Source organism: Pseudophryne corroboree, chromosome 7 (genome assembly GCF_028390025.1).
Source record: "Pseudophryne corroboree isolate aPseCor3 chromosome 7, aPseCor3.hap2, whole genome shotgun sequence".
NCBI classification, from domain to species: Eukaryota; Metazoa; Chordata; class Amphibia; order Anura; family Myobatrachidae; genus Pseudophryne; species Pseudophryne corroboree.
In genome coordinates this window covers 493,156,756-493,179,285 of record NC_086450.1, presented here as the reverse complement: position 1 = coordinate 493,179,285, position 22,530 = coordinate 493,156,756, and the positions used below count along the sequence as shown (strand labels likewise).

Below are 22,530 nucleotides of genomic sequence, written 5' to 3'. Positions count from 1 at the left end.
CATGCACGGGACGTCTCCGTAGAAGAGACACCTCCTGCATGTAGCTGCTATCCCGACACTGCGAGCGTCGTCACAGGCTATGTTCCACGCAGACAGCACCGGCTGACTGGCAATCATGCAGTGGCAGAGGGGAACTAGGCCCGTCCTGGTTATAATGGATCACAATACCTGTGTACGCCTGAGTCAGGCCCAGTGTCCACTAATGACCTGTCATTTTACACTAGCACTGTACACTACAGTATATACACTGTACACTTTTTCTGTACTACAGGTGCCAGCTCACCCTCACTGTCCAGACATACTGGAACTCGTTCCACAAGCACCGGCATCCTGGGGCAGGCTTGCTAGGACCTGTAGTCCACCTGGAAAGAACAGCGGGGTAACTTGGATGTGCTAGGAGTAGCTTTCTGTCGCAAAGTACTGATTTACTGATACATTCTGAGCATGCTTCAGTGGGTCCTGCGATAATAGATGCAGGACTGCATTAGACTGTCAGTGATTGGGGGTTGGGGAGGGGGCAGCAACAGCCTCTGTTTCCCCAAATGGAGGCATTTTGCCGCTGTTGCAGGGGAAGGAAAAGACCAAGATCTTCGTCAGGGATCTGTGATTCACTGGCCTATAGGTAGCAGCTGCGGCAGCCAGTTTCTGTGACTCCTAGGGTGTAATTGGGATCATTAATGCAGCAGGAGGCATGACCCCTCTGCTGCATTACCATATTAGTGCTGCACTGCTGCTTCTATGTAAGCGTGATGCCCTCTGCTGCATTACCATACTAGTGCTACACTGCTGCTTCTATGTAAGTGTGACACCCCCTGCTGCATTACCATATTAGTGCTGCACTGCTGCTTCTATGTAAGCGTGACGCCCCTTGCTGCATTACCATACTAGTGCTGCACTGCTGCTTCTATGTAAGCGTGACGCCCCCTGCTGCATTACCATACTAGTGCTGCACTGCTGCTTCTATGTAAGCGTGACGCCCCTTGCTGCATTACCATACTAGTGCTGCACTGCTGCTTCTATGTAAGTGTGACGCCCCCTGCTGCATTACCATATTAGTGCTGCACTGCTGCTTCTATGTAAGCGTGACGCCCCTTGCTGCATTACCATACTAGTGCTGCACTGCTGCTTCTATGTAAGTGTGACGCCCCCTGCTGCATTACCATATTAGTGCTGCACTGCTGCTTCTATGTAAGCGTGACGCCCCTTGCTGCATTACCATACTAGTGCTGCACTGCTGCTTCTATGTAAGCGTGACGCCCCCTGCTGCATTACCATATTAGTGCTGCACTGCTGCTTCTATGTAAGCGTGACGCCCCCTGCTGCATTACCATACTAGTGCTACACTGCTGCTTCTATGTAAGTGTGACGCCCCCTGCTGCATTACCATATTAGTGCTGCACTGCTGCTTCTATGTAAGCGTGACGCCCCTTGCTGCATTACCATACTAGTGCTGCACTGCTGCTTCTATGTAAGCGTGACGCCCCCTGCTGCATTACCATATTAGTGCTGCACTGCTGCTTCTATGTAAGCGTGACGCCCCCTGCTGCATTACCATACTAGTGCTGCACTGCTGCTTCTATGTAAGCGTGACGCCCCCTGCTGCATTACCATACCAGTGCTACACTGCTGCTTCTATGTAAGTGTGACGCCCCCTGCTGCATTACCATACTAGTGCTGCACTGCTGCTTCTATGTAAGCGTGACGCCCCCTGCTGCATTACCATACTAGTGCTGCACTGCTGCTTCTATGTAAGTGTGACGCCCCCTGCGGCATTGCAATATTAGTGCTACACTGCTGCTTCTATATAAGTGTGACACCCCCTGCTGCATTACTATATTAGTGCTACACTGCTGCTTCTATATAAGTGTGACGCCCCCTGCTGCATTACCATATTAGTGCTACACTGCTGCTTCTATATAAGTGTGACGCCCCCTGCTGCATTGCAATATTAGTGCTACACTGCTGCTTCTATATAAGTGTGATGCCCCCTGCTGCATTGCAATATTAGTGCTACACTGCTGCTTCTGTGTAAGCGTAACGCCCCCTGCTGCATTGCAATATTAGTGCTACACTGCTGCTTCTGTGTAAGTGTGACGCCCCCTGCTGCATTACCATATTAGTGCTATTGCTGCTCCTTCTATGTAAGAGTGAAGCCCCCTGCTGCATTACCATATTAGTGCTATCGCTGCTGCTTCTATGTAAGTGTGACGCCCCTGCTGCATCTATGTAAGCGTGACGCCCCCTGCTGCATTACCATATTAGTGCCATCGCTGCCGCTTCTATGTAAGCGTGACGCCCCCTGCTGCATTACCATATTAGTAGTGATGCTGCTGCTTCTATGTAAGTGTGACGCCCCTGCTGCTACTATGTAAGCGTGATGTCCACTTCTGCATTACCATATTAGTGCCATCACTGCTTCTACGTAAGTGTGACGCCCCCTGCTGCATTACCATATTAGTAGTGATGATGCTTCTTCTATGTAAGTGTGACGCTCCTGCTGCTTCTATGGAAGTGTGACGCCCCCTGCTGCATTACCATATTAGTGCTATCACTGCTGCTTCTATGTAAGTGTGACGCCCCCTGCTGCATTACCATATTAGTGCCATCGCTGCTGCTTCTATGTAAGCGTGATGCCCACTGCTGCATTACCATATTAGTGCTATTGCTGCCGCTTCTATGTAAGCAGCAGCGATTTCACCTCTATCCACATTTAAATCAGTACCATTTAAATCAGTACCAATATTATCTGTTCTGTAATTATTAACCCCGCACCCACTGCCACCAATTATTTTTGCAGTCCCCACTTTCCAAGGAATTGGACAGCTTTAGGGCTGGTTAATGTTATTGCAGGCGGACTCCAGGCTGTGTGTCTCCCTGCTATAACATTATTGTTACATGTGCTCTGCTCTGTCTGCTTAATTGCTGTAGCAGCTGCATGGGATTAGTGATCTTTGTGCAGGCTTGGCTGCAGGAGGCTGTTGATTGGCTCCTGTTCCCTTTATCTCCCGAATCTGCCTTGCATTGTTTGCTGGTCATAAAGTCGGGTTGCAGCGTAAGCCCTTGTCTCTCTGTGTCAGTCCCAGTCCTGTTGGAACACTGCTTCTGTTCTTTCATAGCTACAGCTCTGCAGTATCCCTGTTTGTTTGTCCCTGCAACCAATCCTTCAGTTGTGTCCCTGTTTCATGTGCTGTTTGGAGGAGTAGATTATTTAATTCGTTAGTTACCGAACAGCAATCACCACCTGGGTACCTCGTACTCCTGCTATAGTGTAATCATCTCCTAACAGTTGTATTGCTCCTTAGGGATGGTTACTGCAGTTGCCAGGAGTAACATCCACTGGCCTGGAGCATTCTGTCTATTTGTGTATCTGTTCTCTCTCTGTCTAAATCCTATTGTCATTTAGTTGCTGCAGTTGCCAGGCGTTGGGTGTGTGTGACCAGCTGTCAGGAGACCACCAGTCGCAATACCGATACCCATACCGGTGGGCACGTCTAGCCTTATGGGAAAAGTGGCTCTTAGTGGCGAGAATACCTACTGGTGGGTTCTATGAGACTTATATCAGGGTGTACAGGGGTCACTGCCCAGTAGACGATATAAAACCTAAACTTCTGCAAAGAACCTCTGTCTGTTTACTAGGCAAATAGTTGGTGGTGGTTTTTGTTATTTGTTAGACCGTGGCCTATAGTGGGTCTGTCCTTCTCAGTGTAACTTACACTGGAGACGGTGGGGGAGGGGGTGCAGAAGTTGGCCACTTTTAAAGTGTTTATAGTGTTTTATAGCGTCCTTCTTTTCCACCTGTTTAGGCAATTTTAATTTGGTCCACTATAAATGGTTCACTATAAATAAGAAGTTGCGACCATTATTCCAAAGCAGTTGGTGTCCGTGTGCTTATTTCTAGGTTAAGTTATTTAGGTGTTCTTGGTTAAGCGCAATTAAGTTCTGGACGCTCTAATGCTGTACTATTAAGTGCTTACTTACTGGACTTACAGATAAAAGCTGTATAATTAGTGTCTACAGCTAGTAGCAGGAATAACCATATCTGGACATTTTCTTACATTCTGAGTAACAATAGTACACACTTTTCTCTTCTCTTACGTCCTAGAGGATACAAATTAGTACCCACATTAGTACCATGGGGTATAGATGGGTCTACTAGGAGCCTTGGGCACTTATAATAATTAATCGTGTGGGCTGGCTCCTCCCTCTATGCCCCTCCTACCACACTCAGTTTAGAAAATGTGCCCGGAGGAGCTTCTGAAGAGTTTTCTGCATTTATTTTCTTTTTATTATCTTCAGGCAGGTCTGGCTAGCACCAGCCTGCCTGCTACGTGGGACTTGTGGGGGGGAATGGCCCAACCTCCCTAGGGTTAATGGTCCAGTTCTCCACTGACAGGACACTGAGCTCCTGAGGGTCCTATATGCAAGCCCCACCACAGCGAGCGTACAGACCCGCACCACGCCGCCACCGCTAACAGAGCCAGAAGAGTGGTGAGTAGGTGGCCGGCGTCACGGTTACTGGGTCGCCGGCGGTAATGGCGGCACAAGGGTAGGAGTGCAGCGCTGCGTGTATGCTGCGCTCCAGGCTTCATGCACACTGTGAAACGCTGTGAGGGGCGAGGTGAAGCTACTAAGCGATTACCCACACTGGCATTACACTACAGGGGTTTTAACCCACTGTAGATTGCATTATTCACCTCAGCCAGTATAAAAGAACAGGAAGACTGCGCACCATTAAGGGGGCGGGGCTTCACCATGAGCGGATCCAGGAGCTCACCAGCGCCATTTTCCCTCTGCAGATCTCACTGAAAAGTCTCACAGTGACGCGCTGCTCCTCCTTCAAGACTCCAGTTTACCTCAGCGGTACCAGAGGGTTACAGCAAAGGGAAGGGGGGAGTATACTAAGCCATGTTAAGGGTACTTAGTTGGCGACCTGGCTAAATCTTATATTGGCCATAAGGGCGCGGTGTGGCTGGTTCCATCATACTCAGTGTCTCCCTAGAGGGCTCTGTGTGGGTTAACTGTGTTTTAACCTCTTCTCTCCTGTGTGGCTGTGTTTTTTACTTGTTGCCTTATCAAAAGAGTGTGTCCTGCACTGCATAGTGCTTCTCATCCCCGGGGGGATCACTGCAGTGTACTCAGGATAGTACACCTTCTCAGGAAAGTGGGTCAGAACTGGTGTGGTTAGATTCACTGAAAGGGATGATTTCAAATGTATCTCATAAATTGTACCAGACTGAGCGAGAGACGCAATAATTAAGACAGTCTATGGATGACCTGGTGAATAGAGATTCAGTGCCCATACCGGCGTCTCAGACTCCTGCCATTTGTCCACAAAAGCGTACCCTTGCCCAGATTCTGCATACTGACACCGATGATGATGTCAGTGACGCAGAGGAGGGTGAGGTGGATTTGGGTGGGGGGGATGCAGCTCTCTCACAGGGAATACAGGCCCTCATAGAAGCTATTAGGGAGGTCCTGCACATTCCTGATAAAGTGATAGAGGACACGGAGGAATCTCATTTCAATGTAAGAAATCCTCTGCTACTTTCCCTGCATCTAAGGAGTTAAATTCTCTATTTGAAGAAACTTGGGTCAATCCTGACAAAGTTTCAGATCCTTAAACGGTTAATAGCATCTTTCCCTTTTCCGCAGGATGAGAGGAAAAAGTGGGAAGTCCTGCCAATTGTTGATGCCTCAATTTCTAGGTTGTCCCATAAGATAAACTTACCGGTCCCAGGTGCGGCCTCCTTAAAGGACACGGCAGACCGCTAGATTGAGACCACTCTCAAATCTCTGTACACGGCTGTGACCCAGAGACCCACCATAGCTTGTGTTTGGATTTCTAGGGCCATTTCCAAATGGTCAGGTACTCTGATAGAGGACTTGGATTAGTTACACAGGGGGAGTAATAACATCTTCTTCAAGATCAAGCCATTCAGGTTCAGTCGGACAATGTGACGGCGGTAACGTACATAAACCCGCAGGGCTGAACGAAGAGAAGAGCAGCGATGTCAGAGGTACAAGTATTCTTTTCTGGGCAGAAAGACACACGGTGGCGTTGTCCGCAATCTTCATTCCGGGAGTAGACAATTAGGAAGCAGACTTCCTCAGCAGACTCTATCTCCATCCAGGAGAGTGGGCCCTTCACCCGGCGGTGTTCGTGTGCTTAACACGTCGGTGGAGAATTCCACAGATCGACATGATGGCTTCTCGCCTCAACAAAAAACTCAAGCGGTATTGTTTCAGGTCGAGAGACCCACAGGCAGTGGCGGTAGATGCTCTGGTGACTCCATCGGTCTATCAGAGGGTGTACGTGTTTACACCACTTCCATTGAGCCCAAGAATTCTCAAAAGAATAAAAAGGGAAAAGGTTCAAGCAATTCTCATTGCTCTGGATTGGCCAAGAAGGGCTTAGTACGCGGACCTACTGGAGATGCTCCTAGAGGATCTGTGGCCTCTACCTCTTCGAGAGGACCTTCTGCAACAAGGGCCTTTTGTCTATCAAGATTTACCGCGGCTACGTTTGATGGCATGGAAGTTGAGCATCAAATTCTAGCCCAGAACAGCATTCCGGACAAGGTTATTCCTACCTTGATCCAGGCCAGGAAGGGGGTAACGTCTAGACATTACCACCCAATTTGGAGAAAATATATTTCTTGGTGTGAAATTTCCGACTGAGGATTTTCAACTGGGACGTTTTCTGCTCTTTCTGCGGTCAGGTGTGGATGCCGGCCTATGCCTGGGCTCCATAAAAGTCCAGATTTCGGCCTTGTCCATTTTCTTCCAGAAACAATTGGCTTCTCTACCTGAGGTTCAGACGTCCTTCAAAGGAGTTCTGCACATCAAACCGCCCTTTGTGCCTCCCACGGCACCTTGGGATCTTAACGTGGTTGCAGTTTCTGCAACCTGAATGGTTTGAGCCTTTACAGGTGGTTGACGAGTTTTTTTACGAGGAAGACCGTCACACTGTTGGCCCTGGCTTCAGCAAGATGTGTGTCAGAATTGGGGGGTTGTCTCACAAAAGCATTTATTTGATTTTCTCTAACGTCCTAGTGGATGCTGGGGACTCCGTAAGGACCATGGGGAATAGACGGGCTCTGCAGGAGACTGGGTACTCTAAAGAAAGATTAGGTACTATCTGGTGTGCACTGGCTCCTCCCTCTATGCCCCTCCTCCAGACCTCAGTTAGAATCTGTGCCCGGCCAGAGCTGGGTGCTCCTAGTGGGCTCTCCTGAGCCTGCTAGTAAAAGAAAGTATTTTTTAGGTTTTTTATTTTCAGTGAGTTTCTGCTGGCAACAGACTCACTGCTACGAGGGACTGAGGGGATAGAAGCAAACCTACCTGTCTACAGCTAGGTTGCGCTTCTTAGGCTACTGGACACCATTAGCTCCAGAGGGTTCGAACACAGGCATCTGTCCTCGATTGTCCGTTCCCGGAGCTGCGCCGCCGTCCTCCTCGCAGAGCCAGAAGAACAGAAGCTTGAAGACGGCGAAATCGTCGGCTGAAGACTCCTGTCTTCATTCAAGGTAGCGCACAGCACCGCAGCTGTGCGCCATTGCTCCCAGCACACTTTCCCACTTCGGTCACTGTAGGGTGCAGGGCGCTGGGGGGGTGGGGGCGCCCTGGGCAGCAATTGAAGTACCTTTGGGGCATAACATACATATATACAGTCAGGCACTGTATATATGTAAAAACCCCCGCCATTTTTTTCACACAGAAGCGGGACAGAAGCCCGCCGTTGAGGGGGCGGGGCCTTCTTCCTCAGAACACCAGCGCCATTTTCTCTTCACAGCTCCGCTGGAAGGACGCTCCCCAGGCTCTCCCCTGCAGTATTCAGATACAAGAAGGGTAAAAAAGAGAGGGGGGGCACATAAATTTAGGCGCAAAAGTCATAAAATCGGCAGCTATTGGGTAATCACTTATTATAGTGAATATCCCTGGGTTATATAGCGCTGTGGTGTGTGCTGGCATACTCTCTCTCTGTCTCCCCAAAGGCCTTTGTGGGGTCCTGTCCTCAGTCAGAGCATTCCCTGTGTGTGTGCTGTGTGTCGGTACGGCTGTGTCGACATGTTTGATGAGGAGGGTTACGTGGAGGCGGAGCAAGTGCAGATAAATGTGGTGTCGCTGCCGTCGGGGCCGACACCTGATTGGATGGATATGTGGAAGGTCTTAAATGATAATGTAAGCTCATTACATAAAAGGTTTGATGACGCTGCAGCCGTGGAACAGCCGGGCTCTCAACCCGGGCCTGCGCAGGCGACTCAGAGGCCATCAGGGTCTCATAAACGCCCTCTATCTCAGATGGTTGACACAGATGCCGACACGGAGTCCGACTCCAATGTCGACGATGATGAGGCACAATTACAGCTTAAGATGATCAAGGCCATCCGCTACATGATTATTGCAATGAAAGATGTATTGCACATTTCAGAGGTTAACCCTGTCCCTGACAAGAGGGTGTATATGTTTGGGGAGAAAAAGCAGGCAGTGACTTTTCCCCCGTCACATGAATTAAATGAGTTATGTGAAGAAGCGTGGAGCTCCCCTGATAAGAAAGTAGTGATTTCCAAAAAATTACTGCTGGCGTACCCTTTCCCGCCAACGGATAGGTTACGTTGGGAATCCTCCCCTAGGGTAGACAAGGTGCTGACACGCTTATCTAAGAAGGTGGCCCTGCTGTCTCAGGATACGGCCGCCCTAAAGGATCCTGCGGATAGGAAGCAGGAAGCTATCTTGAAGTCAGTGTATACACACTCTGGTACTCTACTGAGACCAGCTATTGCTTCAGCCTGGATGTGTAGCGCTGTAGCAGAATGGACAGATACTCTGTCAGAGGACATAGATGCCCTGGACAGGGATACTGTCTTGCTAACCCTGGGCCATATAAAAGACGCCGCCTTATATATGCGGGATGCCCAGAGGGACATTTGCCTGCTGGGCTCTAGAATTAATGCAATGTCCATTTCTGCCAGGAGGGTCTTATGGACTCTGCAATGGACAGGGGAAGCCGATTCTAAAAAACACATGGAGGTTTTGCCTTATAAGGGTGAGGAATTGTTTGGGGACGGTCTCTCGGACCTCGTGTCCACAGCGACAGCTGGAAAGTCGACTTTCTTGCCTCAGGTTTCCTCACAGCCTAAGAAAGCACCGTATTATCAAATGCAGTCCTTTCATTCTCAGAGAAGCAAGAAGGTCAGAGGTGGGTCCTTTCTTGCCAGAGGCAGGGGTAGAGGAAAGAAGCTGCACCATGCAGCTAGTTCCCAGGAACAAAAGTCCTCCCCGGCTTCCACTAAGTCCACCGCATGACGCTGGGGCTCCACAGGCGGAGCCAGGAGCGGTGGGGGCACGTCTCCGAAAATTCAGCAATCAGTGGGTTCGCTCACAGGTGGATCCTTGGGCTATACAAATTGTATCTCAGGGATACAAGCTGGAGTTCGAAGTGACTCCCCCTCACCGTTACCTAAAATCAGCCTTACCAGCTTCCCCCACAGAAAGGGAGGTAGTCCTGGCGGCAATTCACAAGCTGTACCTCCAGCAAGTGTTAATAATGGTCCCCCTCCTTCAACAGGGAAGGGGTTACTATTCCACACTGTTTGTGGTACCGAAACCGGACGGTTCGGTAAGACCCATTCTGAATTTAAAATCCTTGAACATTTTATATGAAAAAATTCAAGTTCAAAATGCAATCGCTCAGAGCGGTCATTGCAAGCCTGGAAGAGGGGGATTTTATGGTATCGCTGGACATCAAGGATGCTTACTTGCATGTCCCCATTTATCCACCTCACCAGGAGTACCTCAGGTTTGTGGTACAGGACTGTCATTACCAATTTAAGACGTTGCCGTTTGGTCTGTCCACGGCACCAAGAGTATTTACCAAGGTAATGGCGGAAATGATGGTACTCCTTCGGAAGCAAGGAGTTACAGTTATCCCGTACTTGGACGATCTCCTCATAAAGGCGAGGTCCAGGGAGCAGTTGTTGATCAGCGTAGCACACTCTCAGGAAGTGTTGCAACAGCACGGCTGGATTCTGAATATTCCAAAATCGCAGCAGCTCCTACGACGCGTCTGCCCTTCCTGGGTATGATTCTGGACACAGAACAGAAGAAGATGTTTCTCCCGGAGGAGAAAGCCCAGGAATTAGTGACTCTGGTCAGGGACCTCCTAAAACCAAAACAGGTGTCTGTGCATCACTGTACGCGAGTCCTGGGAAAGATGGTGGCCTCATACGAACCATTCCCTTCAGCAGGTTCCATGCGAGGATATTTCAGTGGGATCTGTTGGACAAGTGGTCCAGATCGCATCTTCAGATGCATCGGTTGATCACCCTGTCCCCGAGGGCCAGGGTGTCTCTTCTGTGGTGGCTGCAGAGTGCTCATCTTCTCGAGGGCCGCAGGTTCGGCATACAGGACTGGGTCCTGGTGACCACGGATGCAAGCCTCCGCGGATGGGGGGCAGTCGCTCAGGGAAGAAACTTCCAAGGGCTGTGGTCAAGTCAGGAGACTTATCTGCACATAAATATACTGGAACTAAGGGCCATATACAACGCCCTGAGTCAAGCGGAGCCCCTGCTTCGAGACCAACCAGTGCTGATTCAGTCAGACAACATCACGGCGGTCACCCATGTAAACCGCCAGGGCGGCACAAGAAGCAGGGTGGCAATGGCGGAAGCCACAAAGATTCTTCATTGGGCGGAGAATCACGTGCAAGCACTGTCAGCAGTGTTCATTCCGGGAGTGGACAACTGGGAAGCAGACTTCCTCAGCAGACACGACCTCCACCCGGGAGAGTGGGGTCTTCATCAAGAAGTCTTCACACAGATTGCAAATCGATGGGAACTGCCACAGGTGGACATGATGGCGTCCCGCCTCAACAAAAAGCTAAAAAGATATTGCGCCAGGTCAAGGGACCCTCAGGCGATAGCTGTGGACGCGCTAGTGACACCGTGGGTGTTTTAGTCGGTATATGTGTTTCCTCCTTTTCCTCTCATACCCAAGGTACTGAGAATAGTAAGAAAAAGAGGAGTGAGAACAATACTCATCGTTCCGGATTGGCCAAGAAGGACTTGGTACCCAGAACTACAAGAGATGATCACAAAGGACCCATGGCCTCTGCCTCTCAGACAGGACCTGTTGCAACAGGGGCCCTGTCTGTTCCAAGACTTACCGCGGCTGCGTTTGACGGCATGGCGGTTGAACGCCGGATCCTAACGGAAAAGGGCATCCCGGATGAAGTGATTCCTACGCTGATAAAAGCTAGGAAGGATGTAACGGCTAAGCATTATCACCGTATATGGCAAAGATATGTTGGTTGGTGTGAGGCCAGGATGGCCCCTACAGAGGAATTCCAGCTGGGTCGATTTCTGCACTTCCTACAGTCAGGTGTGACTATGGGCCTAAAATTAGGGTCCATAAAGGTCCAGATTTCGGCCCTATCCATTTTATTCAAAAAGAACTGGCTTCACTGCCTGAGGTTCAGACGTTTGTAAAGGGAGTGCTGCATGTTCAGCCTCCTTTTGTGCCACCAGTGGCACCTTGGGATCTTAACGTTGTGTTGGATTTCCTGAAATCCCACTGGTTTGAACCACTTAAGACCGTGGAACTAAAGTATCTCGCGTGGAAAGTGGTCATGCTGTTGGCCTTAGCATCGGCGAGGCGTGTGTCAGAATTGGCGGCTTTGTCATGTAAAAGCCCTTATCTGATCTTCCATATGGCAGGGCAGAATTGAGGACTCGTCCCCAATTTCTCCCAAAGGTGGTATCATCGTTTCATTTGAACCAACCTATTGTGGCGCCTGCGGCTACTCGGGACTTGGAGGACTCCAAGTTGCTGGACGTAGTCCGGGCTTTGAAAATATATGTTTCCAGAACGGCTGGAGTCAGGAAGACTGACTCGCTGTTTATTCTGTATGCACCCAATAAGTTGGGTGCTCGTGCTTCAAAGCAAACTATTGCTCGCTGGATCTGTAGCACGATTCAGCTGGCTCATTCTGCGGCTGGATTGCCACATCCAAAATCAGTGAAAGCCCATTCCACAAGGAAGGTGGGCTCTTCTTGGGCGGCTGCCTGAGCGGTCTCGGCCTTACAGCTTTGCCGAGCGGCTACTTGGTCAGGTTCAAACACTTTTGCAAAGTTCTACAAGTTTGATACCCTGGCTGAGGAGGACCTTGTGTTTGCTCATTCGGTGCTGCATAGTTATCCGCACTCTCCCGCCCGTTTGGGAGCTTTGGTATAATCCCCATGGTCCTTACGGAGTCCCCAGCATCCACTAGGACGTTAGAGAAAATAAGAATTTACTCACCGGTAATTCTATTTCTCGTAGTCCGTAGTGGATGCTGGGCGCCCGTCCCAAGTGCGGACTTTCTGCAATACGTGTATATAGTTATTGCTTAATAAAGGGTTATTGTTATGAGCCATCCGTTGGGTGATGCTCAGTTGTTGTTCATACTGTTAACTGGGTAAGGTTATCACAAGTTTTACGGTGTGATTGGTGTGGCTGGTATGAGTCTTACCCTGGATTCCAAAATCCTTTCCTTGTAATGTCAGCTCTTCCGGGCACAGTTTCCCTAACTGAGGTCTGGAGGAGGGGCATAGAGGGAGGAGCCAGTGCACACCAGATAGTACCTAATCTTTCTTTAGAGTGCCCAGTCTCCTGCGGAGCCCGTCTATTCCCCATGGTCCTTACAGAGTCCCCAGCATCCACTACGGACTACGAGAAATAGCATTACCGGTGAGTAAATTCTTATTTTTTATGAAGATAGAGCTGAACTCAGAACTCTAAAGCATTTTCTTCCAAAGGTGGTGTCTGCATTTCATATCAACCAACCTATTGTGGTTCCGGTGTTTACCGACATCTCATCTACCTCAGAGTCCCTGGATGTTGCAAGGGCTTTGAAGACTTATGTGAAGTGAACAGCTCTTCTCAGAATATCGGACTCGCTGTTTGTGCTCTATGATCCCAATAAAATTGGGTGTCCTTCAAAGCAGTCTATTGCTCTCTGGATCAGGCTTACTATTCAGCATGCTTACTCTACGGCAGGTTTGCCGGTTCCTAAATCTGTACAGGCCCACTCGACTAGGTCAGTGGGTTCTTCCTGGGCGGCTGCCCGGTGTGTCTCGGCTTTACAGCTCTGCCGAGCTGCTACTTGGTCGGGTTCATACACGTTTGCTAAGTTCTACAAGTTCGATACTTTGGCCACTGAGGACCTTCAATTTGGTCAATCAGTTCTGAAGGAACCTCAGCACTCTCCCACCCGGTTTGGGAGCTTTGGTACATCCCCATGGTACTAATGTGGACCCCAGTATCCTCTAGGACGTAAGAGAAAAAATTATTTTAATCACCTACCGGTAAATCCTTTTCTTGTAGTCCGTAGAGGATACTGGGCCCGGTGTTTCGTGTTTTCCTGCACTGTTACTTAAGTTAAGTATTGTTGGTTCAGCTGTTGCTGTTCCTGTTCAAGTTTGGTTAGCATGGCTTTCCTCTTGTTTGGTGTTTGCTGGTTGGAATCTCTCAACTATTCTGTTAAATCCTTCTCTCGACGTATGTCCGTCTCCTCGGGCACAGTTTCTAGACTGAGTCTGGTAGGAGGGGCATAGAGGAAGGAACCAGCTCACACTATTAATTTCTTAAAGTGCCCAAGGCTCCTAATGGACTTGTCTATACCCATGGTACTAATGTGGACCCCAGTATCCTCTTTTGAGAGGCAATGCCCCTTGTGACGTGTGGCCAAGCCTATATTTTGCACACACACACTGAAGGTGCACACTCAAAGTACTAGTAACAATTTTACTGTACTTGTATCACTGGTCGGCACTGAGAATGAGCTCTCGTGTCAGCGCAGCCACCGCTCCAGCACCACAGCCAGCTGCAACATGTGTTATAAATGTACATGTTACGTAATTACATATGCAGATCACATCAAGCACATGGCGCTGCAGCACGTATGTTTATTCAGTGGTGGCCATCTTGGCTGCACAGGTTGGGTCTCCAGCTACAAGCGTATGTAATGTAATTGTCACATGTGTAAAATTGTTCTTAATCTGAGATCAGTTTTTCATAACTGTTTTACAGTACATATGAACTAAATATGTGTGTCCTGCTTGAAATGTACTGTTATGTGTAAAAATTGTTTCTTCTGAAAATTGTAAGATTTTTGTATGTAGTTGAACATTCCTATGACTCATTTCCATGTATACACACAACGATCAGCCATAACATTAATAGCACCTGCTTAATATTGTGTACGACCCCCTCGTGCTGATAAAACAGCTCTGACCCACTGAGGCATGGACTCCACAAGACCTCTGAAGGTCTCCTCTGGTATCCGGCACCAAGACATTAGCAGCAGATCCTATGAGCCCAGTAAGTTGGGAGGTGGGTGTATAATTACTCTGTCTAGGTTTATCTATAAAGATAAATATGGAAACGTGTAATCACAAATAACTTTACAATTTTCAAATTCAATGAATAACACAAATCCCTGTATTTATTTTATTCATTAACTCAGGTAAGTCATTCCATGGACTGTAGACAAACTGATCGCTGTATTCATATTTTCAGCCTGTGAAGCTCAGAATACAATGGATTCTATCAGAAGAGCCCTGACAACTATTAAAGAACTGAGAGGGAAACTAATGGAAGTGTGTGTGGAAAATGTAGAAGGTTTGTGTGACCATCTGAAATATTCCAAGTTCATTACCTACCGGGAGTATAAAGATGTGTACGAGGCTGTGACCCCAGCAGAGAGAGCTGAGAAGCTGATCAGCATCATACTACAGAAGGGGGAACCGGCCTGGGAGATGTTCCTCCACCATCTGGAGAAGATGACTCCCAGGTTCCCGGCATTGTCTGATGTGTCCCAGCAGATACCACAAAGTGAGTATCTTTATAGACAGGAGGTTTTTTTTTCTTATGTCTGAAAGTATCTGTGATACAGAATGACGTCTAGTAAAATCCAATACAAGATAATGTGACTCTTGAGCGTTATCTGATCCAGGTTGCAGCAGATCTAACGATATTAACAACATGAGACTTTGATGAATCCTAAAGGTCTCCAATAGTAAAGATGTAATATTACTCAGTCTGAGATCAGGGCAATTTTCCATGAATTGGTAAGTTAAACATGGAAAAATGAATGACCATTAATTGTATACATTGTCGTTGGTATCCGGTCAGAATGTTTAAGTTGAAGTTGACGTAATGCTGACATGTCGTCGTATGTCAACACACAGAAATGTTAACATGGAAGATATCGCATGCAACCACGGGAGCGCACAAATCTGACATACACACAATATGTTGTGCCCTGTTTGTCATTCCGATTTGCCCAGAAATGTGAAATCGGGCTGATATCGCTCCAGTGTGTTAGGGGGTTAGGATTAGGGGTGATAGTGTAGGAACTTCCGCAGTATAGCAAATATATATATTGATTCACGCTTTTTCGCATTTATTAAGATATTTACTGTTAATCACAAAATGGGTTCATGTGTCCTTAAGAAAAATATTGCAGAGCTGGTCAGAATACTATATTTGCTGAATATCTTGTTTTAAAGCATGACTGGTACAAGGACAATACACCTTGGCCATATGCCACCTCTTTTTTTTTTAAATGTAAAAGTTTTCTGGAAATTTGATTAATTCCCCCTGTACACTTGTGACAAATTAGCTTTAGATATTTACCCACAATTCAACAATATAACATCACAATATATTTTTTACCTTAAATTTTTTTTCTTCTTCTGACTGATACTGAGCTCTTTAAGATATTCTCTGATCTTCTCGACTGGACTTTCTCAGATGCATTCCAGAAACGCTGAGCCAAGTGAGCAGGTAGAAATCTACACATTAAATCTCACTTACCGGTTTTTGTTATCAGCGGTTCCTGAAAGATCAGAGGATTTGTTGCCAGTGGAGGAGATGCTGGAATATCCCCTGACGATGCTCCCTAATGTTAGGGTATGTTAACCTATTCAGGTCTGGTCTATAAACTCTCTTCAGTAATCAGTCAGAATTCTGTTCCTTTAGCAACCGGTTGGAGGTCAGTAAATGGAAAAAGGACACAAGATCATGTGTAACCTTAATCAAATCATAAATGACCTGCTATGGGCCGACATAGGTTTATTATTTATAGCTTAAAGACAAAGGATTCATGTTTGCCAATACATTTAGCCAATCAGAATACACCATGCATGTCTTGAAATACATCGATTGTCATACAATGTTCCAAGTGGCAACTAGAACAGCCTTGAAAATGGTTATTGTTTCGTTTATCAGTCTTTCGGACATAAACTCAAAAGATTTCTTTCAACATTCTTCTCAATTAGCCTTGGATATATCTGGTGTTGCTTTGTCCGCCTTGGATACATTTAATGTTGCATTTCTAATGCTGATAAACAGTTTGAATTGATAAATAACCAAAGAGGTGTATGCAAATCTTGTACCTGTGTTGTTGTGTTAAGAAAATATAAAGGGTCTGTAGCACCGAGATTGGTGGCAATTACAAGCACTGAAGTCTCATTTGGTTATGTGGAAAATGATGATGAACTTTATTGTACAATAGGTTGTCATTTAAAAAGAGAATTGTTGGAACATTACATTGAGAATGATTGGTCTAATATCATAACCTATTGGCCTAGGAACCACATAATCCCAGGTCTAAGACCCATTTGCCCGTGCAGCCTCAAACAGCTGCCGTGCACACAGATAACAGACATAGCAGTAAGAGGGTATCCAGAAGACAGAGAAACCAGATATAAGAGGTGGTCGAGAGTCTGTCAGATATAGCACTTATTGTCATCTTTGTTTTGGGATCATTGCACTGTTGTATGTACTCTGTCAATATGCTTTTGAAAAGGTGGGGGGGAGTCGGGGTGTCTGCTGAATAATGAAACCAGTGTCAGTAACTAGATTCTCCTGCACACATTGTACTGTATATATTGTATGTCCCTATGCAAGACAGTTAAGGGGTAGGATTGGGTCAGTAATAAAGAACAGCTACTGTCTGAAAGAGACACAAGGTGAACGTATTCCAAGAATAGTGGGGAGTTTACCAAGAACACAAGGAACAACAGGGGTACTGGTACAAGCAGGAGTCTATATAGTAGAGATGAGCGGGTTCGGTTCCTCGGAATCCGAACCCGCACGAACTTCAGCTTTTTTTGCACGGGTCCGAGCAGGCTCGGATCCTCCCGCCTTGCTCGGTTAACCCGAGCGCGCCCGAATGTCATCATCCCGCTGTCGGATTCTCGCGAGACTCGGATTCTATATAAGGAGCCGCGCGTCGCCGCCATTTTCACACGTGCATTGAGATTGATAGGGAGAGGACGTGGCTGGCGTCCTCTCCGTTTAGATTAGATTAGAGAGACACTTGAGTTGATTGATTTACTACTAATTTTGGGGAGCATTAGGAGTACTCAGTACAGTGCAGAGTTTTGCTGATAGTGACCGCCAGTTTTATTTTAATCCGTTCTCTGCCTGAAAAAAACGATACATACCATATCTGTGCTCAGCCTCAGTGTGCTGCATGAATGTATGTATATCTGACTGTGCTGAGTGCTCACTGCTCACACAGCTTAATTGTGGGGGAGACTGGGGAGCAGTTATAGCAGGAGTACAGTGCACACGTTTGCTGCCAGTGACCACCAGTATATTGTCTGCCTGAAAAAGTTAAACACTCCTGTGGTGTTTTTTTAATTTTTTTATTCTATAAACGCATTCTGCTGACAGTGTCCAGCAGGTCCGTCATTCATTATATTATATAAATATTTACCTACAGTAGTGTTATATATATTTTTTTTCATCTCTATCATCTTTATCATCTCTATATTAGCAGACGCAGTACGGTAGTCCACGGCTGTGGCTATCTCTGTGTCATCAGTGCTCGTCCATAATTGTATACCTACCTACCTGTGGTGGGTTTTTTTTTCTATCTTCTTCATACTAGTAGTTTAGGAGTCTGCTGACAGTGTCCACCAGGTCCGTCATTATATTATATACCTACAGTAGTAATATATTTAGTATATTATCTATACTAGCAGACACAGTACGGTAGGCCACGGCTGTACCTACCTCTGTGTCGTCACTCGTCCATAATTGTATACCTACCTGTGGTGGGGTTTTTTTTTCTATCTTCTTCATACTAGTAGTTTAGGAGTCTGCTGACAGTGTCCACCAGGTCCGTCATTATATTATATACCTACAGTAGTAATATATTTAGTATATTATCTATAATAGCAGACGCAGTACGGTAGTCCACGGCTATGGCTATCTCTGTGTCGTCAGTGCTCATCCATAATTGTATACCTACCTACCTGTGGTGGTTTTTTTTTTCTATCTTCTTCATACTAGTAGTTTAGGAGTCTGCTGACAGTGTCCACCAGGTCCGTCATTATATTATATACCTACAGTAGTAATATATTTAGTATATTATCTATACTAGCAGACGCAGTACGGTAGGCCACGGCTGTACCTACCTCTGTACCTACCTCTTCTTTGCGTCATGTGCTGTTTGGGGAGTGTTTTTTGGAAGGGCCATCCTGCGTGACACTGGCCAGGTGTTTGTGTCGGCCACTAGGGTCGCTTAGCTTAGTCTTCACACAGCTACCTCATTGCGCCTCTTTTTTTCTTTGCGTCATGTGCTGTTTGGGGAGTGTTTTTTGGAAGGGCCATCCTGCGTGACACTGCAGTGCCACTCCTAGATGGGCCAGGTGTTTGTGTCGGCCACTAGGGTCGCTTAGCTTACTCACACAGCTACCTCATTGCGCCTCTTTTTTTTTCTTCTTTGCGTCATGTGCTGTTTGGGGAGTATTTTTTGGAAGGGCCATCCTGCCTGACACTGCAGTGCCACTCCTAGATGGGCCAGGTGTTTGTGTCGGCCACTAGGGTCGCTTAGCTTAGTCGTCACACAGCTACCTCATTGCGCCTTTTTTTTTCCTTCTTTGCATCATGTGCTGTTTGGGGAGTATTTTTTGGAAGGGCCATCCTGCCTGACACTGCAGTGCCACTCCTAGATGGGCCAGGTGTTTGTGTCGGCCACTTGGGTCGCTTAGCTTAGTCGTCACACAGCTACCTCATTGCGCCTCTTTTTTTCTTTGCGTCATGTGCTGTTTGGGGAGTATTTTTTGGAAGGGCCGTCCTGCCTGACACTGCAGTGCCACTCCTAGATAGGCCAGGTGTTTGTGTCGGCCACTTGGGTCGCTTAGAGCTTTCCTGGGCCTTATTGGTTATTGCAGAGAATGGATACCCTCAGCCTCATTACTGATGCATCCCCTATATGAATTAACAAAAAATGAGGCGTCAGCAGAAAACAGGGACACCATTGAAGAAGCAGTAAGAAAACTAAAGCAAGCCATAATAACAGCCCCAGCATTGGGATTGCATGATTACAAAAAGCCTTTTAACCTATTCTGCCATGAAAACAGAGGGCATTATTTAGGGGTGCTCACCCAGAAATACGGACCAAAACAAAGACCAGTGGCATACTGTTCAGCCCAGCTGGATCTGATTATCAGAGGAGCACCATCCTGTGTCCGAGCAGTGGCAGCAGCAATACTGAGGGAAAAGGTAGCAGACATTGTGCTTGATCATCCACTGTGTATACAAGTACCGCACGCTGTAACAGAAATACTAAGTCAACAACAAGCATCACAAGGAGAAAAGGAGAAATGGACACGATTGGGGGCAGAAGAAGATGAACATGGACTTTGGAAGTCAAGAGAATTAAAGTACTGTCTACCAGCAGCTCTATTTCCACCTATGTTACAAGTAGCTCATGGACAAGTACATCATTCAAAGGAAGCCATGGTGAATAGAGTACAAGAGCATTGGATAGCTCCAGGCTTCAATAAAGCTGCAACAAACTTTGTAGCAGGATGCTGGATCTATGGAATCAGCAATCCAGGACAAAGAACCAAGACACCTCTAGGAACTATACCCAAAGCCTCTTACCCATTTCAAAGACTACAAATCAACTATATACAGTTGCCACGAAGCGGTCCATATAAATATGTACTAGTAGCAACGGACATGTTTAGTCACTGGGCCGAAGCCTGGCCAGTAGGCAAAGCCACAGAAAAAAAAACACTGCAAAGAAACTGATAGCAGAAGTAGTATGTAGACTTGGGATATCTGAGGTTATAGAATCAGATAGAGGTACACATTTCACAGGAGAAGTCATGCAGCATATAATGAAAGATTTGGGGGTACAGCAGGCCTTCCACGTGCCTTACCGTCCCCAGGCGAGTGGGGAGGGGGAACATCTGAACTTTGACCTTAAGCTAAAACTACAGAAAATTATGACAGAAACCAAAAGAACTTGGCCAGAATGCCTACTGTGACAAGAACACTGGGATAGTGTTTGAGGGCAGGTATATTTGTCCCAGGTTCTTGTCTTACATGTTTTAGAAAATGTTAACTTCTAGGAAAAATGCTTTTTGTTTTGTCTGAACCTTTTCAGTTTGCTGTAAAAGCTGGGTAAAGGCTCTGAGAGAGAGATAAGGCGAGTTCTAGACATTGGGCCCAGTTCGGGTCTTTGGCCTCACAGAGGGCTAATCAGGGTTTCAGCTGTGTAAGAGTGTTATAGTGCTTCTAACCTGATTAGTATGGGCAGACTGCCTGGGAAGGCTGCAGGATCTGTGTGTGAGAGACACGCTTTCTGATGCAAGTAAGCTATACAGTATGTACTGAAGAACTCTGTGTTTTGTTTAGTGACAGTTAGGAATATCTTATGTTTAGTTAGTGCCGGACAGGCAAGGTATTTTTATTTTGGGGTTTGTTTTATTTTCTGTTTCAATAAAACTGGCCGGGGTCAGTTGTACCAGAAACTGGACTTGTGTTGCTCCTCAGCTGCTGCGTGCGGCCATATTCCCCAGGAAAAGGCGCCTTGCACCCCTACAGTGTTACACTACCTATAGTCTTGTTCAATATTAGGACCACACCTATGATACCTAGTAAACTGACTCCATATGAAATATTGTTTGGGTCAGCTCCAAGAACAGGTTGTTATTATCCACAACAATTACAACATAATCATGGTGATTTAACAGGTTATGTACAGGAGGTCTGTAAAACATTGACTAACCTCCATTGCCGAGTGTTTTCTTCCATTCCAGACCCAGAAGGATCAGCTACGCATAAGCTAAATCCAGGAGATTGGGTCTATTTAAAGAGACATGTGAGAAAGACCTTTGAACCAAGATATGATGGTCCATATCAAGTGCTGCTAACCATGCCTACCTCAAATTAAGGTGAAATAGTCGTGATACCTGATTACACGCCTCCCACTCGAAGAAGCTGACAGTGACTCTCCAGCCAGAAGAATGAAGTTGCTTATCCTTTGGTTGTTGTTAAGGGTAATCCCCAAGGTTTGGACTATAAGTCCAGGCAACTGGTTTACTGAAAGGGAATAGTTCAGGCCTAGTGTAGGTAGAATAGGGAGAAAAAGTGGAATCAAAAAGAGGGGAAATGATAGTGTAGGAACTTCCGCAGTATAGCAAATATATATATTGATTCACGCTTTTTCGCATTTATTAAGATATTTACTGTTAATCACAAAATGGGTTCATGTGTCCTTAAGAAAAATATTGCAGAGCTAGTCAGAATACTATATTTGCTGAATATCTTGTTTTAAAGCATGACTGGTACAAGGACAAATGCAACATTAAATGTATCCAAGGCGGACAAAGCAACACCAGATATATCCAAGGCTAATTGAGAAGAATGTTGAAAGAAATCTTTTGAGTTTATGTCCGAAAGACTGATAAACGAAACAATAACCATTTTCAAGGCTGTTCTAGTTGCCACTTGGAACATTGTATGACAATCGATGTATTTCAAGACATGCATGGTGTATTCTGATTGGCTAAATGTATTGGCACACATGAATCCTTGTCTTTAAGCTATAAATAATAAACCTATGACGGCCCATAGCAGGTCATTTATGATTTGATTAAGGTTACACATGATCTTGTGTCCTTTTATCATTTACTGACCTCCAACCGGTTGCTAAAGGAACACAATTCTGACTGATTACTGAAGAGAGTTTATAGACCAGACCTGAATAGGTTAACATACCCTAACAGGGGTTAGGCAAAAATAGTGAAAAACGCTATGTTGACATTTTGGCTGTAGATATGTACAATGTCCACACAATAAACATGCTTACATGATGACCATTTGAACATTTCTGTAGGTCAACAAATCATACCCCTATAAATGACAACAAATGGGTTGTTAAGATTCGTCGAAAGTCAGATTGTCAACATAGGATTATTTAAAGACAAGAAAACAGAAAGAGGGGGCTTTTTCCCTCCTGGTATCCCACTGCACACTAAATAGTACTTGCAACATTACTTGAAAACTCTGTGGTAATAGAAGTTCAGAGATGTTTGTTGCATATATTTGCAAATACATGGTAAGCCACCGGGCCCCTTCACGGCTTCTCTGATTATCGGCAGTCCCTACACTGCCTGGTAACAGTATCCACTTAGGGCCTTTTATCATGTTTAAAGTTAGAATGCCGAAACAGGTAGAATGCTC

General features: G+C 46.4%; 1 long non-coding RNA gene across 1 annotated transcript in view; it reads right to left on the bottom strand.

The window, feature by feature from the left end:
- The window catches only part of LOC134945726 (uncharacterized), an 889,695-nt gene that overhangs the window by 280,605 nt on the left and 586,560 nt on the right, over positions 1 to 22,530 (bottom strand). The gene's annotated exons all lie outside the window — the stretch shown is intronic.